The sequence below is a fragment of the Dendrobates tinctorius genome, unplaced genomic scaffold, assembly GCF_039654945.1.
Source record: "Dendrobates tinctorius isolate UK_male_01 unplaced genomic scaffold, ASM3965494v1 ptg000143l, whole genome shotgun sequence".
NCBI classification, from domain to species: Eukaryota; Metazoa; Chordata; class Amphibia; order Anura; family Dendrobatidae; genus Dendrobates; species Dendrobates tinctorius.
The window spans coordinates 34,732,344-34,751,517 of NW_027361810.1; the positions used below are offsets into that span (position 1 = coordinate 34,732,344).

The 19,174-nt window shown below is 39.8% G+C and overlaps 1 protein-coding gene across 5 annotated transcripts in view; it reads right to left on the bottom strand.

Moving 5' to 3' along the window:
- FIGN (fidgetin, microtubule severing factor) overlaps positions 1-19,174 on the bottom strand; it is a 201,519-nt gene that overhangs the window by 134,880 nt on the left and 47,465 nt on the right. Inside the window, exons 3-4 of one of the 5 annotated variants that reach the window (XR_012220337.1) lie at positions 7,621-7,796; positions 6,465-6,863 (exon numbers count right to left, since the gene is read on the bottom strand). The exons of 3 other annotated variants lie outside the window; for them this stretch is intronic. The gene's annotated coding sequence lies outside the window, so the exon portion shown is untranslated. Of the gene's footprint in view, positions 1-6,464; positions 6,864-7,620; positions 7,797-19,174 lie in introns of those variants that run through there. One more of the 5 variants, XM_073545751.1, reaches the window with a different exon arrangement.

Here is a 19,174-nt window from a genome sequence, read left to right on the forward strand (position 1 = left end):
TCAGCTGACCCCCGGCCAGGGATGGCAGAACTCCCAAAAAACAAGGCAAAACAAAACTGAAGAGTACAAAGCAGGGCAGAAAAACTTAGCTTTGAGATGCAGGAATCAGACTGGTCTCCAAGAATCCAGCAGGAAAGTCACCAGCCAGGAAGAAGGGCGTCGGCAGCCTTATATCCAGTCAATTCCAGCCACCCAGTCATCACCTAGCTGCCCATGTGTTTGGTAATCAGCCTCATTACCATCCTTCACCAGAGGAGGGAGTTCATCAGACCTCAATGGTGAAGGGAAAAATGAACTCACAACACTAGGACTCTGATGTCCCTTTTCTCTTTATTTGCGCTTCACTCAGGGGTCTGCATATGCAGTATTTTAGCTTCCCCAGAGTCTCTCAGTCTCTGCTTTTGTCCTTTCCCTCTTCACAGATCAGCTCTGCCTGTTGAGCTCCTCTCAGATCAGCTCCCTGTCTTCATCTGACAGGATCTTCCAGAAAGATCTTTTTACCTCACGTTTAACTGTCATTTTTCCTCACAGCTGCTTTGTTTCCATGACAACCCCCTTAGCTGACTTCTAGCTGACTCACCAACCCCCTCTGCTGGCCAGAATTTATAAGGCATCTCCCTTTTCTGACCTGCAGCAGGAAATTGTGATTAAATCTATGCTGCCTGGCATGGGGGTCCCTTTTCTGCCTCCAAGCATGACTTCACCTCTTAGAGGGAGATAATGTCACTGTGACAACTGGACTCTGGGGTGTCACAGTGACACCTCTAATTTGTGACTCCCATGAGGAATAAAAGAAGAATGGCACAAGGTAGATTTACATGATAAAAACATGCTCAAAATTTGTCATTTCAGGCACAATTGCAAGTATTTACCAAAACAGACATCAGGAGAATTCACAGTTTCCTTTTGAAACCATGAAACAAAAAATGCATTTTATCACCATAAATAATGACAGGTATAACAATATACTTTTAGAATCTCAATGTGTAATTTATTATTAGGAAACTGCGTAAATTTGCAGTTCCCTAAAAGTTACTGTATTTATCTAGTATAACTGCTTTTGCTGCAAGCAGTAAAGAAAAGAATAGCCATGAAAAACAAAAAGATAAAGCTAAAGCAAGCAAGCCCCAGGGAAATAAAATTTCCTCGATCCTATAAAACAGGTTAGAGAATATTTTACAAGATGCTATAGGCTGCCTTCCAAAGGTAAACTATAGACCAGCATTTATCAATAGGCTACATAGTGTATGATATTTGATTTCCACACTGATGCTCTTCTGCAGCTCTGGGTCCAGATACCACCAAACTAGAGAAAACATTTAACATATACTTTCTGCCTTTTAACATACCAATTTTGGCAAGATTCATGTCAGAGAAAGTTCATATTCTCCAAAATTCTATTTTTTAGTAATTCGCTTCCGTGCGGAAATAGCAAAATGGTGGCCACTGGCATCATCAAAAGGTTCAAAAATAAATAAAGCCCTTATACTCACCTTATCACTCATCTCCCCTGACCATCCGCTCCTCATTGTCACCTGTCTGGGTCTCAGCACATCTTATTAACACATTCAAACACGGAATCATCTGTGTTTCTTCACAGTAGGCCAGGCTGGGACATTTCCACGCCTGCATGCGCAAAGTCACAGCGCATATCATGGTGTTATTGCACAGGATCATACTGGGTCTCATCACTGTCAGAAGTCCCGGAATAGTGTGAAGAGGCACAGAGATTCAGTGCTCTGCAGTGGTGATAAGATGATGTGCTAAATATCGGACAAGTGAGGGGCAAAAGGGCAAGAGGAGTGAGCGGTAAGAGGAGTCTAATTTTTTTTTAAACATACATTTATTATGCTCAGGTATCTGGAGAACAACTTTGGTGCAAGTTGAATTTCCTGGGAGAATCCGCCAGAAAACTGCTTTCTAGTTCATTTAGCTTCAAACTATCCTTTGTACAAAAAAACGAAAAAAACCTCAAAATATGCCAAATACAAATCCAGCCCTTGAATAGTACACAAATACCTACCATAAAAGTATTTTTAAAAAATTGCCTCTTTTCACCTCCTACTGTTTAGAAGTGGTACTACAATCTGGATTTTGTGTCCAATTTTATTAATACGATGTATAGTATAACCAGAGAGGAGCGTCTTGTCCTTCTTGAGCTCTTGCTTTTTGTAAGCTGCTCCCACATGTCTTTTTCACTATGCAAAACAGATGTCTGGCTTCACTTTAGAATTTATTGAATCCCAAAGAAATCCTTTTAAGTATAATTGTCCGAGTGAACCAGTAATATTCAGGTTTCTAATTAAAATGTAAACTGTGTAATGAAGACATCAGGTTTTTAGGCAAATGTCTTTTTTTCCTTGCCACTTGGGGTATGGTAATTATTGCAGAAGATCTATGGATGCTCCTGGATTGCACACAAGTCCAGATTAAATGCATTACTGATAAACCTTGGCTTTTACACCAGGGAATTGTAGTCTCAAACCCTCTCCAAGCCTACGCTGGATATTTATCGAAGAAATTACAAATATGATAAAAGGCATATTTGATTTTTTAATTTCTTACTTTTGGAACTATTAAATTACAAAAACTATATACAAAAAAAAAGCTGCATATAGTTTACAGAAATTAAAAAGCTTCTTTTAACAGTTCCAAAAAGTTGAAGACTTGGATTCATCATTTACATTTGTTTGTTTTTCTTTCAGTAACTTGTTTGCCTTGACTTTTTTTTTTTTTGCACCAAATTTTTCAAAATACAGCATGCAACCATTTTCTGCAGTCGTAAGAAGTCTTTATTTTTGTCTTTATACTTTTCCATGAATCCTTCGTGCAAAAAGTCACGTTTCACAAAATGGAGTCAAAATTACAGGCGTGCATAAAATCACTCCGGGCAGAGACCAAAGTACATTAATGACAAATAAAGCAACTTTGCGAAAACTCACAATTATAAATCGGATAGAAAGAAGCCACCATCATTCCACTATCAGCAGGTCCACTGCTGTGAACTTAAGCAATGAGTCATCAGAAAACTACCAATGAAAATCTAATCGAGTCACCTGACCTCTCTGCAGCAAATCACAGGCCACAGCAGGAATGGTGATGCTTCTTCTTGTTTCAGAGTAGACCTGGGCTGAATCCAGGCGGGTGCTGGTAAGCAATTATCCATTTGCTCCCCCCCCCCCCCAAGTCTCTGAGAATCTTTTCTTTTTACCTGAAGTGAAGAACCTCTTTAACAATAACAAGTACTTCCCAACTACTTCCCTTCAAAATATAATAAAAATTAAAAAAAACCCTCTTCAACTCATGTGACTCCCTACTCAACTGAACTGGTCTCATTAAGGAGAATAAATCCCACCCCCAACATTGCCTCAAGGGCGTTGCATTGAGCTAGACTGATTCTGCTCTACATTGATAAGTTTCAATCACCCCGAACAGCTGTCAGAATAGGCGTTTCTGGCTTGTCATTTATCACTCGTCTTGTTGCCCGGCTCGATAAAGGGTCAGTCTCTGACTTGTAGGGTAGCCATATCTAACGTGGTACTTACGAGACTGTCAAAGTATGCACCGAATCACACATTGAGAAAATATTGTGTCAGAAATAGACATCTAAAGGGCCTGTCACACTAAGCGATATCGCTAGCAATATCCCTGTAACGTCACTGGTTTTTGTGACGTTATAGCGATATTGCTAGCGATATCGCTATGTGTGATACTTACCTTCGACCGCTCCCCCGCTGGTTATCGCTGATCGCGTGAGAACCTCCTGGGCCGTTTCTCGTCATCAGCTTCCTGCTGGGCTTCCTGTGGCGCCGACGAGCGACGCATGGACCCGGGCGGGAGGACGTCAGGATCGCCTCGTCTGACAGGTAAGTAGCGACCCCCGATCCCTGCTATGTTGCTGGTGAGATCTGCCTGTGTGGCAGCTCACTAGCGATCACTTAGCGATGCACCAGTACCTTAAGAGAGTTTCTTCTATCACTAACCCCTATTTACCAGATAAGGCATAGTACCCATGGCAAAGACCACTGCTTTGAATCTGTATGAGGCCTGCAGTACTGCAATACAAAACAGCAATGCTTCTAGGAGAGAAATGGTTCATGCATATGGAGTCCGATGGAGCATACCATCTTTTTTTTTCTGACAAACTCACACAGAAAACAACTTTGTATAGAAGCCACAATAAGCACTTCAATAGAAGTCCTATTAGTATTTCACACAAAATGGAGCCATAATGTGGACTGGGGCATGAGCCATTGGATGCATAGATCGTTGACGTCCTGACCACTGAGATCATCACTAGAATGAAATACGACCATCTAATGAGTGTTTCAGTATTTTCCCCCCAACTTTCTGACTTGATCTGGAAGGGATAGTGGGTGGTCACCTGATAATCATCAAGAACCCATATAAAAATGTAACTTTCAGCTCTAGAAAACCATTGGCATTAACGGGAATAAAGAGAAATACCATAAAATTCCATGGATATTACTAGAGATGAGAAGATCTTCCATGATTCAAACTGGACATGGTCAACATGTCATCAGTCAGACAATGCGAGTCATAGCACCGTGATGTCCAAGACTGTGGCATGGATTGAAGAAAATATGCAAAGGGGAAAAAGTAAGAAGCACCAAGTACCGATTGGCCTAACAGAGAGAACTCCCATAATCAATTATCTGAAAAGGGTTTTTCAGAAGGCGGACAATGCTGCTACTTTCACTACATATTTCTATTGACAAGGTGACTTGTACAAAATACATTTAACACCTAAATTATATGTTCGATTCCAGGCAAGTAAATCAATACACTTTATTACATATGGCGGATAACTTTTCCTGTTGATGCCTCCGTTTTGTCACAGATATGATACTATGTATTTTTTGCTGGAAATAATATCACATGATGAGACTGCTGATACAGTCAGCACTTGATTTCCTGGTAGCAGGGAGAACTGGAGACATCTACAGAAAGAATTATTTCTAGGTCTCATAGTCCATATTCTGACGGCTGGAGCCATCCCTCCTATTATTTTTACATAAATGCCAGACAAGCTTGTCTGCCCAGATAACCTGACTTACGGATACCCTAGTGACTATCAAAACGGTTTAGGGGAGAGTGGGATAAAACATACCTTGCTATATAAAAGTCATCGAATGCAGAAGTGAAGAAGCGTATTGATTAAAGGACTATGGCTTTCTCTTTATTGTGCTTGTTTTTTAGTGCTCAATGGCTGCGCAAAACAACTTTTAGGAAAACAAAAAAAATATTCATCCTTTTTTTTTTCAAATATTACAAAGGGCCATTAAAAGTATAATAGTTGAATAACTGAATGACTGTAGAAATAAAATGCTATAAGTCATGCATATACCATATATATATTAATATTGGGTATGCATTATGTGTGTATATTGTGTAGATATACATATATATAACGTGTATATATGTGTGTGTGCATATGTGTGTGTGCGTGCGAACACACATTATACATATATACACACAATATAAAAACACAAACAAAAAAGCATTCATAGATGTATACACACACAAACATTCCTTTCATATAGAAAAAAAATGGAACAAAATTGATAACTATGATGTAAGATAAATGGATCATTATGCGACCCAGAATACAACAGTCTGCATAATGTTTTATAGTAAATACCCAATCTATCAGTTAGCAAACATATAAAAAGTGAATAAAATGCCAATTTGCAAATATGCCATCAGCATCACTTCAAGGCTGGATATGCGATTGCTTTATGCTTTTTGACAATTATTTTGACTCCCATTTCCATTGAAATGTAAATGATCCCTTAAATAAGTCCAAGGCTTAATAAAAAGGAAAAAAAACGGTTAAAGTTCCAGGCAGGGTGTAATATGTATTTTTTTTTTTTTTTAAATTTGCCTGTGCCAGATGCTGTCAGTCAGAACAAAAAACTGTCCAAGCAGACGATGTATGCCTCTGAATGTTGATGGTGTTGGAGTAAAAGGTGGGGGAGGGGGAGAGTGTGTCAAGGATTCGCGGTCCTTCATCTTTGCAGTACAGCAAACACGTCTCTCAGTATAGCGCAGACAGCTGCTTCCACTTCCTAATGTGCCCTAACTTAGATCACTGAAAGAATTGTCAGCACTGAGAGAAACACAAAGATAACACAGTCAGCTGCCATGAAGGGGGGGGGGCGCACCACTCAGAAGAAATGGGATTTGTTCCATTTGCATGATGTGGTCTCCCTTGGGCCCCTTTCTTTCATATCCAGAGCACAAAAGACAACACTTAACATATTTGCTTAAAGATGACAACCTCATGTTGATTTGATTTGGATGTAACAGTGTCAGGATTACGGCTATAGGAATACATTATATCTATAGCTGAGCCGACAAATGTATCTATCGGCGCAACGGTCCAACTCATCTGCTTATGCAGCCATCTTACCCTCTCCCAAGGGTGCTGTCTAAGTAGTAACTTTAGAAGACTGAAGGTCTAATTTTATTACGCCGCTTTTCAACCCCACTAAACAATATTATTTCTAAAATAGATCATATTTTTATTGGAAACCTCCCGGATGAAAAATCCACTGGCCACCGGAGAATTTAGGAACTCTCTGGGTCATCCGGACTGAATACGTTTCATATTTTGAGACAACTTTATTTTCACAAAATGAACACAAAAAAAGAGAGGCTTAATAAAATAAATTAAAAGTCATACAAGACAAAAATTAAAAAAGGACAATATATTTTGTAAAAATTTTTGGCTTGTAGGAAGTCTTCACTTTTTTTTTTTTGGAACAGGAATTATATCTTTACGGAGGCATATCCTGTTGCTACTGTTTTGCTACTTTCATTTCCTGGTGACTTTTCTACGGCTGGAGAAAGGAAAAATAAATGGTTGAAGTCGTGCGGCGAAGAAAAATAAATTTGCCGTGGCAACAATTACTTTTTTTTTGCAATAAATAAACTAAAACAGAAAATAAAAATATACGGTATATATTGTAACAAAATAAATAGAAAAGTAATAAGGTATAAATTAAATATTTCCATGGGTATTTTTTTTTTTTTCATTCAGTTAAAGTAAATAGTTCATTTATTGTTTAGTATATAGCCCTGATAAGACTGGATGAGATGCTCTCCCAGTGGACCTGTGATGATTGCAAAACCTACACTGTTATCAGGCTGTTTGTATTTTTTCCTCTAGTGATTTATTTTTAAAATTAGCCATTGAGGTGTGTGTAAAATATAAATAAAAAAAAAAATATATATATATATATTTTTATGTGTATATATATATATATATATATATATATATATATCATATACATACACACCTTTTTATGTGTAAATATAATATATATAATATATTATATATATCAAAAATAAAGCGTAAAGAAGAAATATAACATTTAAAAAATTACATATTTTTTCTTTACACTTTACAAAAATCTCACGCCTTTAATAAAAAAACAATCCAATATCAGAATTTATTGTTTGCTTGCAGTAGCCAATTATTGTCTTTAGTCACAGCTTTTTTTTCTCTGCGATTGTAGATGAAGTCATTTGTACAGGACTATGTCGTGTAAAAAAAAAAAAAAAAAAAAAGACCCATTTATAGACAAGTGCACTTACACAGAAATTAAGCTGTAAATATCTGGGCAGGGCCATTACTGAAGCCTAGAAACATCTGGGGCTATAGCCCAAACCAGGCCCTTACTCCCACAATGTCTTCATAATTGCTTATATGATTTATAACTTGCTATTTCTATTAAAACCGGCTTTGGAAGGAGCCATTGAAAAGGTGAAATCTGTAATAAAGAAAAAAATAAAAATAAAAAAAAAGGTAATCTGCGCTCACAGTTTAAGAAAGCAGGTTCATCTAAGAGAGGGAATAAACAAGTAAAAAAATAAAAATAAAAAATGTTATTCTATTGACTAATCACTTTATAATATAAAATGCACAAGTGTATAAAACAAAGAAAAAAAAGAGACAATAACCACATACACATTGAAAAGTGTTGCATAAATAGCATTTGTTTTTGTAAAACAAAGCTTGTCACCTTCTGTAATCCGCTGCTAGCACCCCCTGACATTGAGGGGAGCATAGTAAATGGAAGATATAATGCCAATTTGCAGCAATATGGTAAAGAGATCATAAGATTACCGACTGCAAAATGACTATTTAATTACCCTTTAATGAGATACAGTTCGGCTGAGTTAGCGTCCTATCTCAAAATGTCACTCACCGAGAGGCACAATTCCTTTTGTCTAGTTATTTGATGAAAGTCGGTGGAGCAAAATGCTTTTAAAATTAATTTAATCTAAAGAGCATAGTTTCCAATGGAAAAACGAGAAAATAAAAAAACTTATGTCGGCTGTTTTTGTTTTGTAGGTTCAATTCAATATCAGTATAAAAGAAAAAATAAAGCTGAAGAACATAAAAAATGGACTCAGTATTTATGGCATCAATACGTCTAAAAAAAACAAAAACAAACTTTGTATCACTAAATATAAAGTCATGTATGTAAACCTTCAACATTATCCAAAGTTTGCCGAGAGGTAGAACGCAAAATCTATGTTTACTACCATTTGGGAAATCCTATTAAAATGGAGGGATTTCATACTGACCACTTAGATTCTCATTCAGAAATATATATATTTTTGGATCAATTCCTCAGGCATACTGCATTTATTTGGAGGAGGTGGAATATACTCTCCAAGAGGTATGTGCAGTATAATTCAGGTGTAATAGCAAGTCTACTATTTTTTGTTTGTGTGTTTTGTGGATGGGAGATGGATTATTTTCCAATATAATCATTTTTACTTGTTGTTTTAGGTCATCTTCAGAGCAATTTATTGATCTTTTTGACAGCCGATCAATTTAAAAAAAAACTCCAGCTTTTTGGTAGTCGTTTTTACTAGTTTTACTAGCATTTTTTAGACTATTTTCTTTATTCCATTTAGCAATGAGGAAACCACAAGCAGTTTTTCAAGCAGTGACTCAATGCTCAAAAAAAGGGTGTTTTTTGGGCCTATTGAGAACCTTCCCATTGATTTGTGTTGTAAAAGATAGAGCGTTTTCAAAGCCGAAACACCTGAAGAATATTCTACTCATTTCTTTTATCCACTTGGCATTTGTTTGAAACCTGAAGTGGTTAGAAGATGCCAATAAGGCCGGAGTCACACTTGCGAGAAACTCGCACAAGTCTCGTGTCTGAATACCTGGTACTGCCGCCTGCACTCGGGACCGGAGTGTGCAGCTGCATGTATTTCTATGCAGCTAGGCGCTCCGGTCCCAAGTGTCGGCAGCAGTGCCGTGTATTGAGGCGCAAGACTCGTGTGAGTTTCTTGCAAGTGTGATCCTGGCCTAAGATTGAATGTACGTACTGCAATTCATTTTTACATTGAAATGCATATAGTTATTCTATAGTTATTCTTTTTGAGCTTGGTTCTTGGCACCTTTTCTTTTAGATGGGGCGGACCTATCTGACAAATACATCATGTGCACAAACCTAAAAGATGGAAAATTTGGATAAGAATTGTATGACACATGGATTTTGTAATCATATCTTTGAGCAGTAGCATAGTCGAGAAATGGAAGGCAGCAATTAGGTAACGTGCCTTGGTTAATGAGTGGTAATGAGTGCTAGGTGAAGCCAATAACTCTTTAGTCAGAGTATTTACATACAGTTTAGAGATCGGAAACGGAATAGCTTAGTTACTCACCGATAACGGTGTTTCTCGGAACCCATGACAGCACCACGGAGAGAGGGGGTCCGCCCATCAAGGACAGGAACCTACAGACAAAAGAGCGGCACCTCTCCTCCGCCCCCAGTTGGTTACAGAGCATCAGAGGGTCTCCCGGTTAATTAACAACAAAAGTATATACATAACATTATAATTTGTATACTTATAGAGAAGCCTCGTGTCTAAGAACACACTCTACACACATTAAATCGTGCTCACCGCACACGTGAAAAAAAGGGGGGGAATTAAGCGGGTGCTGTCATGGGTTCCGAGAAACACCGTTATCGGTGAGTAACTAAGCTATTCTCCCTCACCCATGACAGCACCACGGAGAGAATTTCAGAGATTGGTAGCTTAGGGAGGGACCACCGCCTGAAGGACCCTTCTCCCGAAGGTCAGGTCAGACGCAGAGGCTAGATCTAGGCGATAGTGTTTGAAAAAGGTAGAAGGTGTTGACCAGGTGGCCGCCTTACAGATCTGCTCTATTGATACCTCTGATCTTTCTGCCCATGAGGTCACCATTGCTCTCGTAGAGTGGGCTTTTAGACCCTCCGGGATGGTATTCCTGCTGCATGAGTATGCCAGGGCAATCGCATCCCTTATCCATCTTGCCAGGGTACTTTTGGATGCCCCGAGCCCCTTTCGAGGTCCCTGGAAACACACAAAGAGAGATCCTTCCTACATCCCTTGGTGGCCTATAGGTAGTGCACTAAGCACCTCTTCACATCTAATGTGTGAAATTTCTCCTCTCCCCTATTCGTAGGGTTTGGGCAGAAGGAAGGAAGGACTACCTCCTGTGATCTATGGAAGTGTGTTGCTACCTTGGGCAAATATGCAGGGTCAGGTTTCAATATAATTCTATCCTCCATAATTTTAATGAATGGGGGTATTGCCGATAATGCTTGTAATTGCCAGACCTGAATTAACAAGCATTTTTCACCTACTGTGTCCCCCCATTTCCTTGTAGATTGTAAGCTTGCGAGCAGGGACCTCACTCCTAATGTCACTGTTTGAATTGTCTTAACTTGTATTGAATTTATTGTCTGTACATGTCCCCGCTTAATTGTAAAGTGCTGCGGAATATGTTGGCGCTATATAAATAAAAATTATTATTATTATTATTATTAATGTCACTCACTCTGCGAGCAGATGTTAGGGCCACTAGCAGTATCGTTTTTAATGATAGGGTCTTTAGTGGAGCTGACTGGATAGGCTCGAATGGGGGTCCTGTTAGGGCTGACAACACTAAGTTCAGATCCCATGATGGTACTTTCTGGGTAGCTATTGGTCTAGACCTGGCTGCGGCCCTCATAAACCGTGATACCCAAGGGTCGCTCGCCACCTCCTGATTATAGAGGGCGCCTAGGGCCGCTACCTGTACCCTCAGTGTGTTAGTCGCTAGTCCCTGTTCTAACCCCCTTTGGAGGAATTCCAGGATTTTATCCATTTGTATTCCATCCTGAACCTTTCCTTCTACTTCCGGGGCAGCGCCATCTTGGTACACCTCTGTACCCGGCGCTGCCCCTATACCGGCGTCCCCCGGCCCCTACTCCTCCCAGAGCGGCGGCCCGGTCCTCCCCGCCCGCTCACCCTGGACAGCCCCTCAGCTGCAGCGGTGGCGGCTTCGGCAACCGACCCCGCCGCGACAGGGGCCTCCCCGCTGTCTGACCACGGACGGGACGGTCCCGGATCTTCACCCCGGTAAGTGCTGCGCTTCTGCTGCCGTGGTTCACCCGTTAAGGACAGGAACCCAACTGGGGCGGAGGAGAGGTGCCGCTCTTTTGTCTGTAGGTTCCTGTCCTTGATGGGCGGACCCCCTCTCTCCGTGGTGCTGTCATGGGTGAGGGAGAAAAACTGCAGATTGTGGCATTTCTGTTTCTACAACCTAAATGCAATAATGGCGTTCTACAGAGGAAGCCAGCGATTTACTGTTACATGTTTTCTGTTAATATACTCTTTAGCTTTATTTCTGAAAATATGAAGTTTATTCTGTAGAAATTACTTATTCAGAAATAATAATACAAATCTTACACAATTACCAAGTATACTGAGAATTAGATTTTTGGATGATTCTCACATTTTTTTTCCTATCAGTTTCTTTCCATGTGGACAAATGATATTCATTTGTACATGACTATTTAATAAGGAAAACCTAACCAGCAAAACCTGTAAAATTACTTGCAATGTCAAGTGTAAGGAGAAAACACATAGTTAAAAAAAAGAAATACTATAAAAGTTTAAGAATAACATTTTAAATATTTTTTGAGTGATTACAGACACTGGTTGCCAACTAAAACAGCAAGTAACTGTTCACGATTGTTTTCTTTGGATAAGAGAAATCACTTGATAAACCTTTAGTAACACTCAAAAACTGTGTGTGAAATTTAATGAATGTAAACATGTATTTAAAAAAAATTAAAAGGTTCAGCTATGGGTGCAGCAACATCTCTACATCAAATATGCGTACTATGTATTGTGCGCTTGTTATACAAAATTAAAAGAATGTATACTATGCAAACCCATCTTTAAAGGGGTTGTGGAAGATAGGAAATAAAAAGAGTTTTTTCTAAAAAAAAAAACAACAAAAACAGAACACTGCTTCTACCAGTTTCAGCACTATCAATGTACCAAGCCAATTGTGACCTCAGGAGGATCTTAAAACCAAAGTGTTGTGTGACCCATCATTAGCTATGCTCTACTTCAAGAAGGAGCTACTGTCACCTATTTCTAAATTTAGCTATGGTGCATTCTAAAGGGCCTGTCACACTAAGAGATATCGCTAGCAATATCGCTATAACTAGTGACGTTATAGCGATATTGCTAGCGATATCTCTGTGTGTGATACTTACCTACGACCCGCTCCCCCGCTGGTTATCGCTGATCGCGCGAGAACGTTCAGGACTGTTTCTCGTCATCAGCTTCCTGTGTCGCTTCCTGCTGTGAGGACGAGCGACGCGTGGAGCCGGGCGGGAGGACGCAGGATCGCCTAGTGTGACAGGTAAGTAGCGACCCCCGTCCCCAGCGATGTCGCTAGTGAGATCTGCCTATGTGGCAGCTCACTAGCGACCACTTAGCGATGTACCAGCGATCCTGACCGCGTCATATCGCTGGTCGGGATCGCTGGTACATCGCTAAGTGTGACAGTACCTTATGGGCTATCTTCAGCTGCCCTGCTTCAGCCAAGAATAACTGCGGCCAAAAGTATTTTATTAGATTCTTTTTGGGGAGGCATTGAAGCTCCTGGGTGGGGACCCTTTCTATGACATCCACAACGACCCTCTCTGCAAGACAAACCCTTTAACTTCATTAATGGTAGAGGTTTAGATGAAAATTCTAAATGATAAATGATATAAAAAAAGAAGTGTCCTTTTTACTACATAAGGTTGTACAGAATGATGCGCTAAAAGGCCGAACGAAGAAATTCGCACAGTGAGACCCAGATGATTGAATAATACTTCTCTACAAGAGCTGGGGAGATCAGTTAGAGATTTAAGACTGTATTCTTTAAGTTGTGATTATTTGAACCTGTCAACCCTAGACTATGCAATTGTTACAAGTTGACATCAAAAGCCATCCCACAATCCCTTCAGTATCTATCAAATTAAATGCAGATTACATGTGTTTCTAGTACTGCTGTCCAGTTTAACATTATTAGCAGAGAATGAATCTAATTTGCAAATGTTTTTCCTTGCAATATAGACCCAAATAGGGTGCTGTTGTCTACGAGGTGACAGAAATAAACCATTATTCTAACACAGCTTCCATTTAAATTCTTCTTGTCAGTCATCAGCAAATACCTTAATTTATTCACAATGCTACAAATTAGAAGTACAAAAGTGTCAACTGGCCCAGCTGGTATTTCAGCAGTGGTAATATTCAACAAAGTGACATTTAGCAAGAGTGCATAGTCAGTGACAGTGGTGAACGTTAGGCTACTCACTTCCCATCCTATTGTCATCTCTCATTTGAGACATCTTAGAGTAATTGTCTATTCTTTTCTAGAACTGCTAACCCGTGAAAGCAATGAGATGAAAAAAGGAAAGAAAGGGGGGCCATTTCAACCTTTACTAAAAAATGAAAAACTATTAATATGGTTCTAAAGATCTAAAGAATTAGCAAAAATAATCAACATTTTATTACAAAGGAAACAAACCCCAAGAAAGTAGCCAAAAGTCAAAATACATAACTTAAACTAGCCATATAAATAGTCAGTAAGAAATAGCAGGGCTAGGTTTTGAGATCCACAGCTTCATTAAAATATACACTGTTTTTAAAGGGCTAGTCCTTTCTTAACATCTACTTTACATCTATAGGCTATCCACAGAACATATAATAAATGACTGATAGCTGGTGGGCCAACTTCTGGGACTACCACTGTGCCAAGTGAGAAACAGCGACTAGATACTTGGCCGATTCTCTCAATTCACTCCTGCCAGAGGCAGAAACTCAACCCGTCAGACATTAGAGTATATTATAAAAGTTCCAGATGGGAAAACCCCTTTAAATACTGCTAAGGATATGAAATCAATATTTAGTTATGAAGATATCCAAAATATATATATTAATGCATAGACGCTATATTTGAATCATAGTCTTATTTAGCAATCTTACAAAGCAGACTATACACCCCTACCTGTTATTTAAGCATGCCCCGATTCTTAATGTAGTATGTAAATGTGCTGCTATGTATATAATGTTTTAAAATACTGTGTATTGTAGTTCCATAGTTGTCTAGGGACAGTGCAGTATTTTAGTTTCATCACTAGATGGGGCACAAGACACATTAGCATAATAAGTTGCGTATATAGTTAACTGTAGGAGGAGTTAACTGGGGTAAGGCAGGAACAGTTTCCTGGTTAGATTCAGAGGGACTAGAGAGCTTGGGTGGGCTTTAAAGCCCAAGTGACCCAGTAGCTCCGTAACGTTTGAAGCCAGGAACTCAGCTATCCAGGGCCCAGAAGGACAGTCTTAGCAACAGTTTGATAGCAGTGGTGGAACAGAGACTACAGCTGAAGCCACATCAGTACGGGGATGCAGGTGGCTCTATAATGTGAAAAACACAAAACAAATATCCTGGAATAAAAAAGTAAAAAATGTAAAAAAATATATTGCAAAAATTGCATGAAAGTAGTAATAATAGTAATAATATTATTACTTATTATTACTATTATTACTACTTTCATGCAATTTTTGCAATATATTTTTTTACATTTTTTTACTTTTTTATTCCAGGATATTTGTTTTGTGTTTTGTTTTTGTTTTTCTCTGTGTAATGGTCATGTGTTTATATGCAATTACATTTTGCATGCACATTAATTTACTTTTTCTGCTCAGACCCAGTTTCTCGTTTGGCTCTATAATGTGTCAGCTTACTTCATGGGCTGATGCCCTCGTATCCAGGGTGAAACAGACGAGGGAACTCCTAAGCATTGTAAGTCTGAACAGGGAGGATGCTGGGTTACTGCAAGAGGCGGTGCGACCCAGGCACATTGAAGGCCATAGGAAGAAGTGCAGGAAAAGTGGAGAATGTGGACTGTATGGAACCCTATGCTGATGTTGTATCTAAAAAGGACGTGCTGTGCAAAGATAGAAGTAAAGTTCTGCGTTTTAAGTTGCAACTGGACTGTGTTTCTGTTTGTGCTCAAATGACCAGAGGGGGGCTTAAGCAACATAGAGAAGACCCTGAAGGAGCGGATAATAGAGACTCAGGTACACTGACAATGGGACATTCTTTGCATGTGACAGGAGACCAGGGTGTGCAAGACCCGATATTCTCAGCCACGACTACAACCCTGGCCCTCCCTCACACTTAACCCACCACTGTTCTTGCCATTGTGTAGTTTTTGCAGCATGAAAGCCCATTTTAGCATTGCACATACAGTACATCAATATACAATGGGGAGGGATTCATCAAATTGTTTACGGCAATTTGAAACAGCTCTGTCAAAATGGATGAAACTGGGAAGAAGAAAGGATGTGACAACGCTCTCCCATCCAATTTATCAAGAGTGGCAGTATTTCTTACACCAAAAATTATACTCCGGTTCCTACCACATCCTGACTTGAGAAGAAGTTCTGGTGAGGTGCATGCCATTGTGAACATGTGCCATGTTTGGCACATCATACTCCAGCAAATCCTTCTTTAAGACTGGTGTGTGCAATGCAAGTTTTAATGAATCCATCCAAATGTGCCATGCTGCTCCCCCCGCATGACTAGGGCTCCTATTTGTGTAAATTTCCTATTTTGGAGGTCTCCAGGTTCATTCATTGTATAAATTTACATTAGTTACAAATTTCTCTAAATGTGTTCATTTACAAATAACAGCTGTTCCAAGGGTGAGGGATCTATAACTACAGCAAGGAAATCAGCTTCAACTATGGAAGCCAACTCCTCGTCAGCCTTTGACATGTTTTTAATTGTAAAATTATAGATACCTTAAATTGCCGTTCATAAATTTTTGGATAGTCGGAAGGAAGTTTGGTTAATTTACACTTCTTTCTGGGGCAATTGTTCTTGGGAAACACTATTAGGAGGTGCAGCCCGGTATATGATCTGCAATACATTCAAACTGGAAATATCATAGTTTCTCCTTATTTAAATCACTAATGTAAAGATGTGTCCACCCTCAATTTCATAAAGGATTCCAATTTCTCACAATGTAAGTTTACTGTATATACTCGCATATAAGCCGAGGTTTTCAGCCCATTTTTTTGGGCTGAAAGTCCCCCTCTTGGCTTATACGCGAGTCATATACCAGGGGGTCGGTGGGGGAAGGGGAGCGGGGGTGTCACGTCATACTTACCCCCTCCTGGCATGGTCTCTGCAGCCCCCTTGTTTCTCCCAGTTTCAGGCTCCTTCCTTTAGCGGTCACATGGTACTGCTCATTAAAGTCATGAATATGCGCATATTTATGACTTTAATGAGCGGCACCACGTGACCGCTGAAGGAGCCCGAAATTGGGAGAAGCAGGGGTGCTGCAGAGACCACGCCAAGGAGGGGGTAAGTATAAGCTATATTTACCTGTCCCCGGTCCATCGCTGCATGCTGCTCTGTTCTGTCCTCCGCATCCTGTCTGTGATGTTCAGATCAGAGGGTGCGGTGACGTAGTTAGTGCACACCGTGCTCTCTGCCTGAACGTCACTGACAGAGGGACCCGGCAGACAGAGCGATGCGCAGCAATCGGTCGGTAAGTATCGCCAGCGCCGAGGTCCTGAGCCAGCGGTGACATCAGAACCTGTCACCGCCTGCTCAGGACACCGTCACTGGGCCCACAGCAAAGAGAATTTTTTTTTTTATTTGCAGCAGCAGCAATATATGGGGGCATAATTATGGAGCAGCAATATATGGGGGCATAATTATGGAGCAGCATATGGGGGCATAAACTATGGAGCAGCATATGGGGGGCATAAACTATGGAGCAGCATATGGGGGGCATAAACTATGGAGCAGCATATGGGGGGCATAAACTATGGAGCATCTTATGGGGGCATAATCTATGGAACATCTTATTGGGGCATAATCTGTGGAGCATCTTATTGGGGCATAATCTATGGAATATCTTATGGGGCCATAATCTTTATGGGGTAGCATATGAGGCATTATTAACCTTTGTGCAGCATTATATGGGGTGTATTTCATATGGAGCATCTTATGGGGCCATCATGAACTGTATGGAGCATTTTATGGGGCTTATGATTCAGTATGGATTAAAAAAACATTTAACCTACTGATGTCTCAATTAATTTTACTTTTATTGGTATCTATTTTCATTTTTTGAAATTTACCAGTAGCTGCTGCATTTTCCACCCTAGGCTTATACGCGAGTCAATAAGTTTTCCCAGTTTTTTGTGGCAAATTGGGGGGGGTCGGCATATACATGGGTCGGCTTATACACGAATATATACGTATCTTAGCATGCAAGCAAGTCTCAAAAAAAACAGAAATTTACATTACAAATCACCAGCTAGCCACCAGAGTTGACTAAAGTAATTAGCAGGACACTGGTTTAGCTGCCACATTAAGGCTGTGTACCCATGTTGCGTTTTTTTTTTAAGCGTTTCCACAGCGTTTGTGCCAGCTCAGATGCTGCAGAAATGCTTAAAAGATGCTTCAAATTAATTTGCATGCTTTTTTGGCTTTTTGTGCCAATGCATGCATTTTTAACCGCTCAGGAAACGCTTAGCGGCTAAAAACGCAGCATGCTCATTAATTTCCGCATTGCTCTGCGTTTTTAGCCTTCCTCAACGTTCCCAGAAAACGCGTGTCAAAAAACGCGTCAAAAACGCACAGCTTTTTTGCACAAAATGCGCAAGAATCGCATGGAAAAACGCTAGCGTGGGCACATAGCCTAATAGTCTGAACACAGGACAAGATCCCTGGGAACCGCTTCCTAGCTGCTATCATAATAAATAATAATCTTTATTTTTATATAGCGCTAACATATTCCGCAGCGCTTTACAGTTTTGCACATATTTTCATCACTGTCCCTGATGGGGCTCACAATCTAAATTTCCTATCAGTATGTCTTTGGAGTGTGGGAGGAAACCCACGCAAACACGGGGAGAACATACTAACTGATGCTTCCTCTGATTAGAAGTCCCAGCTCGACTTCTGCAAGGAGATGGTTTTGCTGGGCTCTGGTCTGGCAGTCATGGTCTACCATTGTGGCTGCCATCCCATGGACCAAAATTTATATACCTGAACACTAGAGGCTGCAAATCACAAACATCTCACAAATGTTACATGGAACCAAGATGAAAGGTGAAGAAGGACACGTCTGTATTATTAAAAAGTGAAAAATAAATATAAAAATATTTAAGAAATTCACATGGTGTCCTAAGTGTTGCAATATGCCTCTGCAGGATAAACATTCTATTATATAATATGTATAACTAATTCCATAGCTCAAGTCTCCTCGAAGACTTTTGAGCATGAAGAGCAGAAACTAGGCAGCATCAGGCTCACGCGCTAATGCACAGGTTTTGAGCCTAAATGTATTTAATTTATTTTACTTACTTAAAGAGTGTCATTTTTTCCACAGGGCTTTACAGACATTATCGGCACTGTTCCCATTGATGCACACAATATAAATTCCATTTCAGTATGTCTTTGGGAGTGTGGGAGAACATAGAAACTCCTTGCAGATGTTGTCCTTGGTTGTATTTGAACCCAGGACTACAACGCTGGAAGGCTGCAGTGCCAAGGACTGAGCAACCGTGCTGACGCAAAATACTAATCTAGTCCTAAAATATTGTCACTTTATGTAAGTAAAAAAAAAAAAGAAAAACACACCACACTCCCCATAAAATCTAAACTATAGATGAGCGAAAGTATTTATTGTCTCAAAAATAATTAGCAAACAAAAAATTTTGCTCCACAGCCACTTATTTCTAGATATTTCCATCAACCATTTTAAAATAAAATCTTCACTGATACCAT